Raw genomic sequence first — 13,467 nt, 5'->3', positions numbered from 1 at the left:
AATAATGTGAATGAGCCAGGAACCCATTCATTACGGCTATGACAGAGGCAGGTCTGTACTTGTCCGCTCAGGACCATCTCTTTGTGACACAGATAATAATAAAATAGAATAATCACCCGGCAGGACTGTTACCCCTAGGAACATATTACCTGCACTCTGATGGGCACGGGCGGTCCAGCTGCAGCACAGGGCCAGGGCTGCGGACAGCATGAAAACCGCGACCACCTTCATCCTCAGAGAGGTTTCTGTCAGAGGAGAAGCTCTACCTCATACCTGTCCGTCATGCACACCCCCTGCACTCACATTGGCTCCAGACACACGCGGGGAAGGGCCGAGCGACAGGTTTTACTTTGAAGGAATGTCAGGTATCCCCTATCTTTAACCCTGTCACTATCTGATTGCTGCGTTCAGTGTCTTCTCCATGGGGCCGATTCAGTCCTGTGTATACAGATCTGAACTTGGCCCTGTTTTCGATGGTGAGAGGTCTGAGTATGCGCATGCGGAGTTTCACAGGCGCCGAGCCGTTTATTCCAGAGACGGCGGACACCGGGCCAGAGCTGGGTGTCCCCATGGGAAACATACAGATAGTGGTAGATGCTCAATTAGTTCAGTAATATTACTCAGGTGCATGAGGGAGGGGTTATTACTGGGGGGGGGGGGGGGGGATTCTCTAAGCTAAAAATGCGGTAAAAACCCCGTTATCGGGGTTTTTACCGCATTTTGGGAAAATCTGGCGATGCCCCATAGAAGCCTATGGGCTTCTATCGCAACCCTCCGCCGCCCCGCAACGACCAACCGCGGCCCCGCAACGACCAACCGCAGCCCCGCATCGCCCCCTCTCACCTGTGTCCGGGCAGCACAGGGCTGTGCTGCCCGGACCTGTGACCTCCTCCCTGCACTGATCCTCTTCCGGGTGCAGGGAGGAGGAGAGCCCGGCGCAGCAGCAGCAGCACCAGGTGTGGGAGGGAGGGGAGAGCCGCCGGGTCCCCGTGGGACCCGCTGACTCTATCGCAAAGGACAGCTCTTAACGCAAGAGCTGTCCTTTGCCATAATTATCGCATATGTTACTGCATATGCAATAATTATGAATGCGAAGTGCGGCGAAGGGGGCGCGGATGATACAGCATCCCGCCTGGGGTAAGAATAAAAAATACATATTTTCCCCCGGCACACTGAGTGGTATTAGTAACCAATCTTGAACACTACATGATAATAGAATTCAGAGATATTGGTTACATATACCTGTGCAGGTGTATGACATGCCCCCAAGCCGCGTCAAGGCTTCTCTGTATATTGGGGGTCCCTAGCGCTATATCTAGGTGCAGGGTGCGGCACCCCAAAAACTATCATAAGCTAGAAAACCCAGCGCGGCATGCCAGTTAATAATTAGTGAAAGGAAGCCGAAGCTATATATAAAGAGAGAGATAAAATAAAAAATGAAATGTAATTAAAATAAGAGAGAGATAGTGTTAGTGAGGGAAAAGTGTTAATAGAATGTAAGGGCATGCCGCACTAATGCCACCCAGCCCAACCAGTCCAGGAGCACCGCACCCCACACCACCGTTACCCTAAATTGGGTCTACGATTAACCAGCAAGAAGCCACATGATAATGGCTCCTTACTTGGTATATCTGAACTAAGAGCTACCTACCTTGGAGCAACCCCAGACTACTCCATGTGGCATATCAGGACCCACATCTCCTCCTAATATGGGCTCCCTTCTGCCTCTAACAACACACATACAGATAGTGGTAGATGCTCAATTAGTTCAGTAATATTACACAGGTGCATGAGGGAGGGGTTAATACTGAGTAAGTAAAACAAGACATTGTTTCCCCCAGCACACTAGTACTAAGTTTTAAAATTGATAAAATGGAGAATGATAAACATCCAGCCAATCAGCTCCTACCTGCCATGTCACAAGCTGTGTTTGAAAAATGACAGGTAGGAGCCGATTGGCTGGTTGTTTATCCCTCTCCACTTTATCACTTTTTTAAGCTTGATACATCTGGCCCAGTACTGAGTGGTATTAGTAACCAATCTTGAACACTACATGATAACGCAGGAGGCGGGCCGATGCCTGCTGGGGGGGGAGGTGGCTGACATCACATGACATCAATGCCCGCCCCCTTTATGGCCATCTCCGGCTGAAATAAAAGTCAGTTTTCACTGACTTTTATTTCTGAAGGGGCCGCACATCCCCTCGCATGTTACTGAAGGGATGCGGGCGGCCTGGGGTGTGTGTGTGCGGGCGTTCCTCCGGTGCTTACCCGCTCGTTAGGCAGCGAATATATACTGAATCAGGCCCTAAATACTATTCACAGGAGTATTTCTGGGCGATTTCTCCTAGCCTGCATGCTGAGCATAAAATGGCCATGTGTGTGTGCCCCATCAGGTGCTACCATCCCACATCAGGGTTGAGCTGAGTCACACACAAGTCCCGTCTTGCACAACGCTCTGCAGGAAGCAGCACAATGCTCCGTTATGTGTAAGAAGCCATGTAAACATTACTTACTGTGCAACCACTTATGTGCTGAGAGAAAGGTATGAGGGGGAAATCCATGGGCACTGTACGTGCCAGGAGTATCAGGAAAATAGGATTAAATGTAATGTGAGCAGAGACTCAGTGTCATCATGGCGATACATTCATATATACCTGGGTGCACAGAGCGTGATCCTGTAACAGAGCAGAGAAACTATCACTTCATCAGCGATAACGATGGGCAATTTACTAACACGGGGTCTGATTCAGCCCTGACCGCTCCTCTGCAGAGCTGCAGATGACTGCGAGGAGTTAGTCACCACCAAGACAGATAAAAAATCCACGGTACTTGCGGCGACCAGCTACGCTACGCTTTCAGTGTAGGCCAAGCTGCTCTGTTAGCGTAGCCCAACGACTGCCTAGCATGGTTAGCGTAGTGACTCCGTCATTCCGCGGCAGCCTGGCTCTGTCCACGGCGTCCCTGGCAGCGCCTCTCACACAGCGCCGCTAACTGCCAGATCCCCTGAACTGGCGGACGCTGGCTGAGAGGGGATCACAGGATAGTTAGGGGGTTCGGTAGCAGGTGCGTCTCATGCACAAAGGGGGGTGCGGGTGCAAGTGCGTCTCATGCACAATAAAGGCGGCATTTGCAGTGCTCCATGTTACATACTGGCAAATGCCTCCTTTTCAAACCCCCACTATCACGCCCCCCTGACCTGTTCATACCCCCACTATCCACATCGGCAAGGAGTTGATTTTATAAAGTGTGGCAAGCGCAGCGTGGCGGGCACAGCTAGACCCGCGAGGGGCCGTGGAATACATGTAAAGTAATCTGTGTCGTCTGCTTTGTCAGCCTCTGGGAGCAGAGTTAGGGCATATAGAATCTGCTGGAAAGCGTTTTCTGCACTGACAATTTTGTGCCAAATAAATTCCTGAAGATAGGAGTCCAGATTTTGGCACGCAGTGCCCCTTTGCCTTTTGTTAGGCCACTTACAAGATCCACAAAGGCATTCGATGTTTTGGGTATGAACCCCAGTCTCCGGATCCACAAAATTATACTGGTGGTTTACCCGTGCATGGTGGTACCCTGCCTGCTCCAGCTGTTCAGTGTTATATGCACGCCAGCAATCTGAATATATAGTTGTCCCTGGTTCTATATATTTGTTGATGGCGGACATCAGGACGCTGGCATCACGATTGTTCACAGGCGTAACAAAACACTCACCGGTGTCTCTGGAAATGCCTCCAAACAACGACTGTTGAGGCAGCAAGCGTCCGACATTACTTTTTCTCTGGACAGAGACTCTCGTCCACCTCCACTATTTTTCCCGGACCGCCAATCCGGCGTTGGGGCTGCGACATTAAATCCATGGTGCAGGCCTCCCGCATAAGGTTGATGTACAGCACGGTGGTTTTGTTCAACAACTTTAGTTGTCGCTTGCAAAACGATATGCTTGGGAAAGAGGGGGGACTGGACTGCACACCATATTTTTAAACATAATGAGAGGTGCTACGAAGTTAAGGCTTCTAGTACCATACAGGAAAAAAGAACAATACTGATGCACACTCTAGGTGCTAAGAACACTTATAGTAAAAATAATTTTGATAACTCTTACAATTAACATGGAGTATAATTGAAGTTCTTAGCACACATTTGCGTAAATATGTGGGCCCATCCACCGCGTCCAGGTGAACTTCATTAGCTGGGTCCCTAACATTTCTAATACTAACACATTATATAAATTTATCTAGGTCTTACCTTCAAATAGAGCCCATATTAACATGCAGTCAGCAATGTAGGAACCTGCGCTAATTAAAACACCTGAGGGTAGATGGGAGGGGTGCCAGTGCCAGAATGAAGGAGCCTTACCTTTAGTGTACAATATATATACAAATATTTGGGAAAGAGGGGGGGACTGGACTGCACACCATATTTTTAAATATAATGAGAGGTGCTACCAAGTTAAGGCTTCTAGTACCATACAGGAAAAAAGAACAATACTGATGCACACTCGAGGTGCTAAGAACACTGATAGTAAAAATAATTTTGATAACTCTTACAATTAACATGGAGTATAATTGAAGTTCTTAGCACACATTTGCGCAAATATGTGGGCCAATCCACCGCTGTAAGCTCCAGAGGCGTAGCTAAGGTGGAGCCGGCGGAGCTTGTGCTCCGGGCGGCAGCACCTCGCATTGGCGCACACAGGGGATTTCAATTAATGTTGTGGCTGCCTGCAGCCACAAGAAAGCCCCATTATGTCCCTTAAAACCCAGCGCAGCCAGTCAGTGATATACTAGACACTGAGCTAGCGCTGGCTGTCATCGCAGCTTACCCGCAGTGGAAGTTATCCAAGCTCAGCCCGGCTACTGCCTGACTGTACGGCTGTCACTCAGCGCTTCCGCGTCAGGTGGCTTCCTTTAGCAAACCACCTGATGCGGAGCAGTGACAGTCAGTAGCCGGGCTGAGCTTAGTTGACTTCCCCTGTTGAGCTGAGATGAAATCCAGCGCTATCTCAGTGTCTATAACACTGGCTGTGGCTGCCCTCCAGACATGGATTAAGGGGGAGCCCAGGGGGTACTCACCCCAAGCCCTCCTTCCTCTAACCCCCCCCAGAGACGGAGACAGGCTGGGGACTCCTGCGCGGCACATATACACTGCGAGAGAACAGCTGACTGCTGCTCCTCTCTGCAGAGTTCATTTCCGGGTGACACAGCAGGGAGAGAGCTACTGAGTAGCAGCTACAGAAACCTCATCCTGTCCTCATCATCTGCTGGTGGTATGTGCTTTGTTTATGTTGTTTGTGTATGCTTATTTGTAAGCTATGTATGTATGTATGTATGTATGTATGTATGCTGTGTGTATCATATATGCGTGCTGTGTATGTATGTATGTATGTATGTATGTTGTGTGTATGTATGATGTGTGTTATGTATGCATCATGCTGTGTGTCTTGTGTGTATGTCTGGTGTGTTGTGTATGTGTGTATATGTCTTATGCATGTACTGTATGTATGTATGTATGTATGTATTTGTTGTGTGTGTGTGTGTGCATATGTATCTATGTATGCTGTGTGTTAGGTATGTATAAATAAATTATGTTGTGCACCTGATATTATTAAAAAGTGACTTATGCAAAAAACAATGACCCTTTAATTTTTAGAATTTAATATGATCTTGGATCTAGGCTGTGGGGAGAGGAGGTTCAGGAACTTAAAAGAGGGGGGCTAGGGATTAGACAGTGGGGCATTAGGGTTAAGTACTAGCAGTTAGGGAGGGATAGCTTGCAGGGGGGAGGGTTAGGCTGCTTAGGGGGAAGTGGAGTATACTTACCTGACCCCTGTCTGTATTCCCTCCTTTGAGAAGGATTATGAGCCACCACAGATCATGGCTCTGTAATATATATATATATATATATATATATATATATATATATATGTGTGTGTGTGTGCGTGTGTGTGTGTGTGTTTTATATATATATATATATATATATATATATAGAAGTCGTGGGCTAGGCACTCCTGGAAATGGGTAATAGCTTGCGGCCGGTGCCTTCACAAGGCCCCTATAAAAAGCCCTGGGCGCTGGCACCACGCATGAAAATATGAAAGGGGGGGGGGGGGGGGGGGGGCGCCGTGACATGAGCTAGCTCCGGGTGCTATAGCTTCATGCTACACCACTGGTAAGCTCCTCCGCCCATGAAAATATAAAACGGATGAGGGTAAGATTTGGTATACGACACCCCGGGAACCAATGTGCCGCACGGAGACTGACCTTCTTACGACAGGTTTTACTATGGCAGCGCCACATACACTCCTTCATACTCAAGCGCATTGGGTGGCCATTAAGACAGGTTTGTGTCAGTGGCAGCAAATGGTGCTGCTGAAAAAAAAGCCACCGACTCCTCCTCTGTCTGCGGCAGGTTAAACATGCTGAGAGGTTCTGTAGCCATTCCTAATTAGCAGCGTCAGAAATAATGCAGTCACTTCACCTTCACCTCTGACTGACTACGGTAACTGCGTAACACTGACTGACTAGACTGGCCGCAGGAACACTACGCTGAATCTGACAGGGACGCTGACTACGCTGGCCGCAGGAACACTACGCTACTTCTGACAGGGACGCTGACTATGCTAAGTGGCCGTGGGAACACTACGCCACTTCTGACTGACTATGCTAACTACGCTGGCCGGCGGTACACTACGCTGATTCTGATTCTGCGCTAACTACCTAACGGGCGCCGTGCTATTACACAAGTACCAAGTACCAAATCCACTCGGTGTAAATCTGTGGGTGAGTTGCCAAGATTTCGCTATCCGCTATTCTGTTCCGCATCCATACGCAATTCACTCACCATATTTTCCCAGTCTGTGTAAATGTGAGTAACTCCGACCCTTCTACACCTCAGAGACAGGCTAGTAGGGGCCGGCGATTGCATTACACCCCCACCCTGAAAATGCCCGGGCACACCTGCAGTTTTTCTGACACTCCCAGATAACGGACGATTAACACCCACAAACCAACGGCTTTCTGTCAATCAAATAGCGAGGGGATTGGGATTAGATATTTTCTCTATTTCAGTTGCTATTTGGGCTCACGCATGGGCGCAATGATCTGTAGGCATTGGCAGTCGTTCCATAATCCTCCGGGGTGCAGATACATCTTCATATACTGTATAAGAAGGTCTTGGAGACTCCGGAATTCCTGGAAGGTCTCTAAGAAGGTGGTTTGTGCATTTTAATAGTATTATGGTATGGTTTATTAGGGGCCACTAGGTGTACACAGCGCTGTACAAGAAGTAACAACGTGAAGATGGGCCTTCCCTGCGGATGCCCGCTGCCTGCCCACTTCCTTCCCCTCCTGGAATGAATGGCTGAAGCCGTTCACTCCCATCAGGTACGGGGCCAAATTTGGCACATAAGAATGGGTCCCCATTCTGGGGAGGGATATAAAGTAATGACAATTGTCACTGCCATGAAAGTGCGCCGTCGGTCGTGCCCGGCTTCTCGGAAACACCATCATTTAGTGATGTCATCAGGTCCCCGCTCTGTATATGCACTTGTTGATGATTTGTCAAACTGAGGGGCATGTACAGACAATGGTATTGTAGGGAGTGGTGAGAGTGGGGGGTTACAAAGCCTTATTCATATATCATTCACTGTGCCGCGGCGACCAACAGTGTTGCACATTTCTACCAATAATACTTTATCTGGGGTGTAGGTTGTCGATATGGATCCCCCATTAATGTCATGTTTACCCTCGCATGGCTCATTTTGCTCACCATGCTTCGGTCTTGCTGCGCACAGCACACTGTTATATTCACCCTCGACATGGTCAATGTTGGACACCGCGTCAAAGTAGGATGCAAGCGGACGATGTTTTATGTTCAAGTTGTTTATGAGTTCTGATCAGTGGCGGTTTTTATCTATGGGCTGCAGCCCCCCCCCCAGGTAAAATCCGCCACTGTTGTGAAGCCAGATGCAGTCTGTGAGACTGCTCTGGCTTCACTGTGACTGGCAGTGACTTCCTATTGGAAGTCCGACCTGCCAGTCACCAAGGCAGTCCCATTGGGAGGTGTTCCCTCCCTCCCGGACGCCTTGCTGCTGGCTATTCGCCAATTGCGCATGCACAGTACATATATCGGTACTGCTAACGTGCTGTCCCGTTGGCTTTCATTTATATTGCACAGGCGCCGGGACCAAGATTCCTTCTACAGGCTGTTTCCGAAGCAGCCCATAGAAGCTGGCCGCATGCGCAGTACATATGTTTGTACTGCGCATGTGCCAGTTCTGGCGCCTGTCATCATAGGACAGTCGCAGGGGACCGGGAGGACAATGGAAGCGGCGGTGACAGGGAGAGAGGGTGTCTGCATCACAGTATCCCCGCGGTGGCTGAAGTCAGAGGCAGCCCCCAAGAAGGTAGGAGGAATGCAGAGTGAATATGGATACAGACCGAGGTCATTTTGGTGGGCATTCCTGGGAGGTGACGGTGGGATGACATGTTGTGGCCATCAACTGCAGGTTTTGTCAGGGCCATCTTTTCGTATGGGCTTAATGGGCACTTGCACAGGGGCCCCAGGTGTATAAGCTGAGGATCCCCTTTTTCCAGGCATACCAGAATTTTGAAAATCGGCCCTGGGAAACTGGAGATATCCAACTTCAAAGCAGCAGTCCACATCCGACTTTGTACTTCCCAGTCATTTTTCTCAGGTTCTCTCTGACTCAGTTTTTCTGAGAGTACAGATGTATCGGGATTCATCTTTGCAGGTGATGGCGATGGCGTCGCCATTGCCATCACCTGCATCCCCGGCCTCTGTATGCCGGAAGGGGACACGCGCGCACAAGGTGCGCGTGTGTCCCCTTCCGTCGGTGCTGCCCTCAGCCGCCCAGTGCCCACACCGGACGACCGCACCCCTCCGCAGTGCCCTCGGGTCCCCCCCTGCCCCCTCGAGCGGGAGGCGGACAGTATTGCGTCCGCCTTGCCGCTCCGCCGCCCGGATACTGAGTCCCCCACGCACGCGCTTCTCAGTTAGATGGAGCGCCGTGTTGCTGGCGGATCGCCAGTAGCATGCTGCTGGCGGTTCGCCAGCAAAGATAAAACCGGCCCCATCTGTATATTCCAAAAACTGGGACTCTCTCCTTTCTGTCGACACTAGCAGCTTGTCTCTATCATGCCCAGAACCAGAGATATCAGCCTTCCAGCAGCCGGTCCCTGCTCCAGCTCCAAACGTCTGGTGTACAGTTTTATATTTTTGTCAATGGATTGCTCTGATCCCCAAGTTCCCAGCACCTCCTGAAAGTTGGGACTCTAGGTTTTATACTATTGAAGGCTAAGAATCTATTTCCAGATAATGGCGATATCTGCAGTCAAACAAGCTGCCCTTCCACCGGAAAATGACAAATATTAAACCCACTCCATTATCCAACCCTCCCCTGCGTATAAAACACCCCCTACCTCCCTGGAAGTAATTTACAAGGGACCCTTCATTCAACTCAGTGCCCCCTTCCACACGTTAGTGTTCACCCTCAGCGCTCCAGCAGTTTTTTATTTATCTGCATCAGTTTTTAGAGAATACTTTGTATTTGTCTTTATTAAATGTACTATTAGCAAATGATCTCTAATATCATCTGCGCCCACAGCAACACTATGCGCTCTACAGGTGCAATTTCCGTAGGGCGCTTGTGCAATCCGCACGTCCCGTCATTGTTTTAGCAAATGTAATATTTCCGCTCCGGATTCTGTTTCTTCATCCAGCCGCCACTGTAATTTGGGAACTGACAGAAGCAATAACTCTTACACAAAGCTCCTGCAAAACACAGGAACCAAATCATTACGAGATAAGAGGGCTGATTCAGATGTGGTTGCAGTTGCTATCGCTGCTTGCAAAATCATTGGTGGTCTATGATCAATGTTGAATACTTATGCCATCAATGGGGAAGAAAGTTTTTTTTTTTTTTTTACAAAGGGTCAGGACCCCGAGCGTAGCTCCACCCCCAACACTCCCACGAACCTCTGCCTTCAGGCACAAACTACTGTATTGTAAAGCAGGGGTGACTATCGATGGATTCCTTGCTGATGGTTTCAAACCATCGAGGTTACCCATCAATGGTAAGCTACCGATGGCCATTCCTACTGCTTACACCAGGCATGGCCAGCTGTTGTGAAACGACAAGTCCCATCATGCCTTGCCACAGTTTTGCTATTAGGGAATGCTAAAACTATTGCAAGGCATGCTGGGATGTGTAGTTTCACAACAGTTGGAGGGCCACAATTTGGACATGCCTGGCTTACACAGAATCAGCAGTAGTAAGGCAATGCACAGGAGGCATGACGGTGCTCTGGGCTTTATCCTAGGACAGGGATGGGGATCCTTCGGCCCTCCAGCTGTTGTTGCACTACACATCCCAGCATGCCCTGCTACGGTTTTTCTATTTGGCCCCGCTAAATCTGTTGCAAGGAATGCTGGGATATGTAGTTCATCAATAGCTGGAGGGCCGAAGGTTCCCCATCACTGACTTAGGATATAGTATCTGATCTTGGCACCATCAGACGGCTCCCGATTGCAGCACCCATGGTAGAGGCAAGGAAATTTCTGTGCAATGATGGAGATCCCTGTCCTCTTCCCTCCCTCTGAATGTCAGGGACACCCCTCTGTTTTCATAAGATCCCTTGCTGCCCCTCCCCCAAGTGACATCACACTGTCAATCACTGACAGTCTGATGCTGTCCCTGCGACCTAGCATGCACAGAAAATTGGTACTTTGAACATCAGAGCGCAATTCTAACCACAACTGAATCAGGCCCAATGTGCTGCATCTGAACAATATACTGCATAATGTAAATGTAATGAAAAACCAACCGCAGTGGGCACTGTTATAATATCACTGGGTTAAGCTGGAGAATTCCCTACCCATGCATTGCTTTCTCCGCCCCGAGGCAATATAAGATGGAGCCAGAGTGGACACTCACGCTGATCACTATGTAAAAAATCAGCTCTGCGCTGCTCCTGTGACCCCCGGTGCAGTGAAGTGATGCTGCAAAACATAATCTCACTTTACAGCACTTTACAGGGGGGTCACAGAAGCAGGAAGCCTTAATGACGTGCAGTGCTAAATCATATGCGGTCATTTTGCATATGATGTATGGTATGCGATTCCAGCAAGGCCTGCGGGATCCGATAAATTTATAGTTCAGGCCTTGCGATTTCTGGCTCAGATCAGATGCACGCGGTAATCGGTGCTGAAACACATGCGATTTGACAGTTTTCATGCGATTTCTCAGCCCGGTGCGTCAGAATCTGATAAAAAAGGACCAAATCGCACTAGTGTATGGGCACCTTAAGATATGTTCTGGGCATTGCCACTAATACTCAGTGCCAGATTAAGCCTTCGGGGGGCCCGGGGTACTTTAGACAGGGGGGCCCCCTTGCACTTGTCATTACTGGCCGCAAACTGCATGGGCGAACATTATACTGTCAAAGCACAGAATAAACTTGGTCAATGGTTAACTGCAGGGTATATATATATACAGTATATACAGTCTATATATATATATATATATATATATATATATAAGTCTGGTTTAGCGCGGCACTCGGAGAACTGGTAAGGAAATAAATCACCACACGGTTTCAAATGATGATGTTTTGAAACCGTGTGGTGATTTATTTCCTTACCAGTTCTCCGAGTGCCGCGCTAAACCAGACTTGTATATACCGTCTGCATAAGACGGCAACGAGGGCACCGGAGCAGGATCAGACCTAAAGCCAGTGCCGGGACCCAAGCTTGCTATCTATATATATATATATATATATATATATATATATATATATATATATATATATATATATATATATATATATACACACATACATACATACATACATACATACATACATACATACATACATACATACATACATACCACATGAAAAGCCTGTGTTTGTCCCTCTGCCCCTTACTCTGTAGGAGACCTCACAGTCCTAGTGCTGCCTCTGATTAAAAACCCTCCCATGACTAAGCTGCTGCTGCTGTTCTCCATGGACCTGAGAAGCATGTAATGAGCTCCGCCAATCAGAGCTCAGCACAAACCTCTCAGCCTCTGCCCTCTGGTGCAAAGTGTCATGGGACTTGGTCAATTCCCAGTAATGCACAGCACACTTGTGCAATCAGTGTGCCTTGGCTTCCGATGCTCAGCTCCATTAATCATTGTCACATTGGCAGATCGGTGAAGCTGCAGCATTACCCCACACCCATGCACAAAACCTTTAGCTAAAAAAAAAAAATGCAACCACAGGGGGCCCCTAGCTAGAGGGGGGCCCAGGGGCACTGACCCCTTGTGCCTCCATTATAATCCGGCCCTGCTAATACTAAGTGCTCTATTTATGAAGCAGTGATTACCCATAACTCTGTTTTGTTTGGGGTTATCACCTCTCTGTCCTATTATGCAGTGAAACCTAAGCTTTTCATCACTGATAATGACATCTTGTCCTGGTACCATTGGCGTAAGTTCATCCTATTTGCCTGGAGGTGAGATAAATATTGGTGCCCACAAATAGCTCAATCAGTACGGTGTCTGTCTCCAGTAAGACAGGTCTTGGGTTCTAATACAGGGTGTGCAGAATGTGATATAGGGAACAAACCAAGTCCTGTTGTAACAAATACAATGTAACCTATTGGGGCCATTGAGATTCAGATATATGGTTTTCTACACATCCCACATTGTATTTCATCAGGTAATTGTAAAAAGGTTGCAAGAAGGCTCTCTGTATTGTATATAAGCGATAGCATGTTCTCTGTATTGTACATTACTACTAGAATGCTTCCTGCATTGTACATAGTCAATAGAATGCTCTCTGAATTTTACATCACTTCTAGAATGCCTCCTGAATTATACATACTTAATAGAATGCTCTCTGTATTGTACATCACTATTAGAATGCTTCCTGAATTATACATAACCAATAGAACGCTCTCTGTATTGTATATCATCTCCAGAGTGCTACTTGTATGCTTTTAAGTAAAAGTAAGAGGGGAACCTCGCCAGCTGGGAATTCACGATGCTGATAACAGCTCTTTTAATAATTACTTGGCTATAGATCCTAGGCAGTAGAGGAGAGCCTTCACAGAGACCATATAGGTTAGCAGTTGACATCACTACATTACAAAGGACTCTTCTTCCATGCTACTGAAATAAAGGTATAATTGGAATATTCTAAAATAAACGTTGAATCTGGCTACACCTGTTCCATGATTTTACTGAACAATAACAAGCTATCCCGGATCTGCAATGTTATGTATCCTTCTAACTGTCCCCCCGAGGGTGAGTGTGAACCTCAGACGGTACTGGGCTGTTTGCCTGTTCTTAGCACCCCCAGGCTACTCGGCTCCAGTGTAAATAAACAGCTTCATGTGATGTTGGTTTCACGCACGTCGTTAGACCGAAGTTTCTTAAGTATAGTTCTCAGTGCTGCCTACAGGACAGGAT

This window comes from Crinia signifera, chromosome 19 (genome assembly GCF_055691185.1).
Source record: "Crinia signifera chromosome 19, ASM5569118v1, whole genome shotgun sequence".
Classification (NCBI taxonomy): domain Eukaryota; kingdom Metazoa; phylum Chordata; class Amphibia; order Anura; family Myobatrachidae; genus Crinia; species Crinia signifera.
This window is presented reverse-complemented; position numbering follows the sequence as displayed.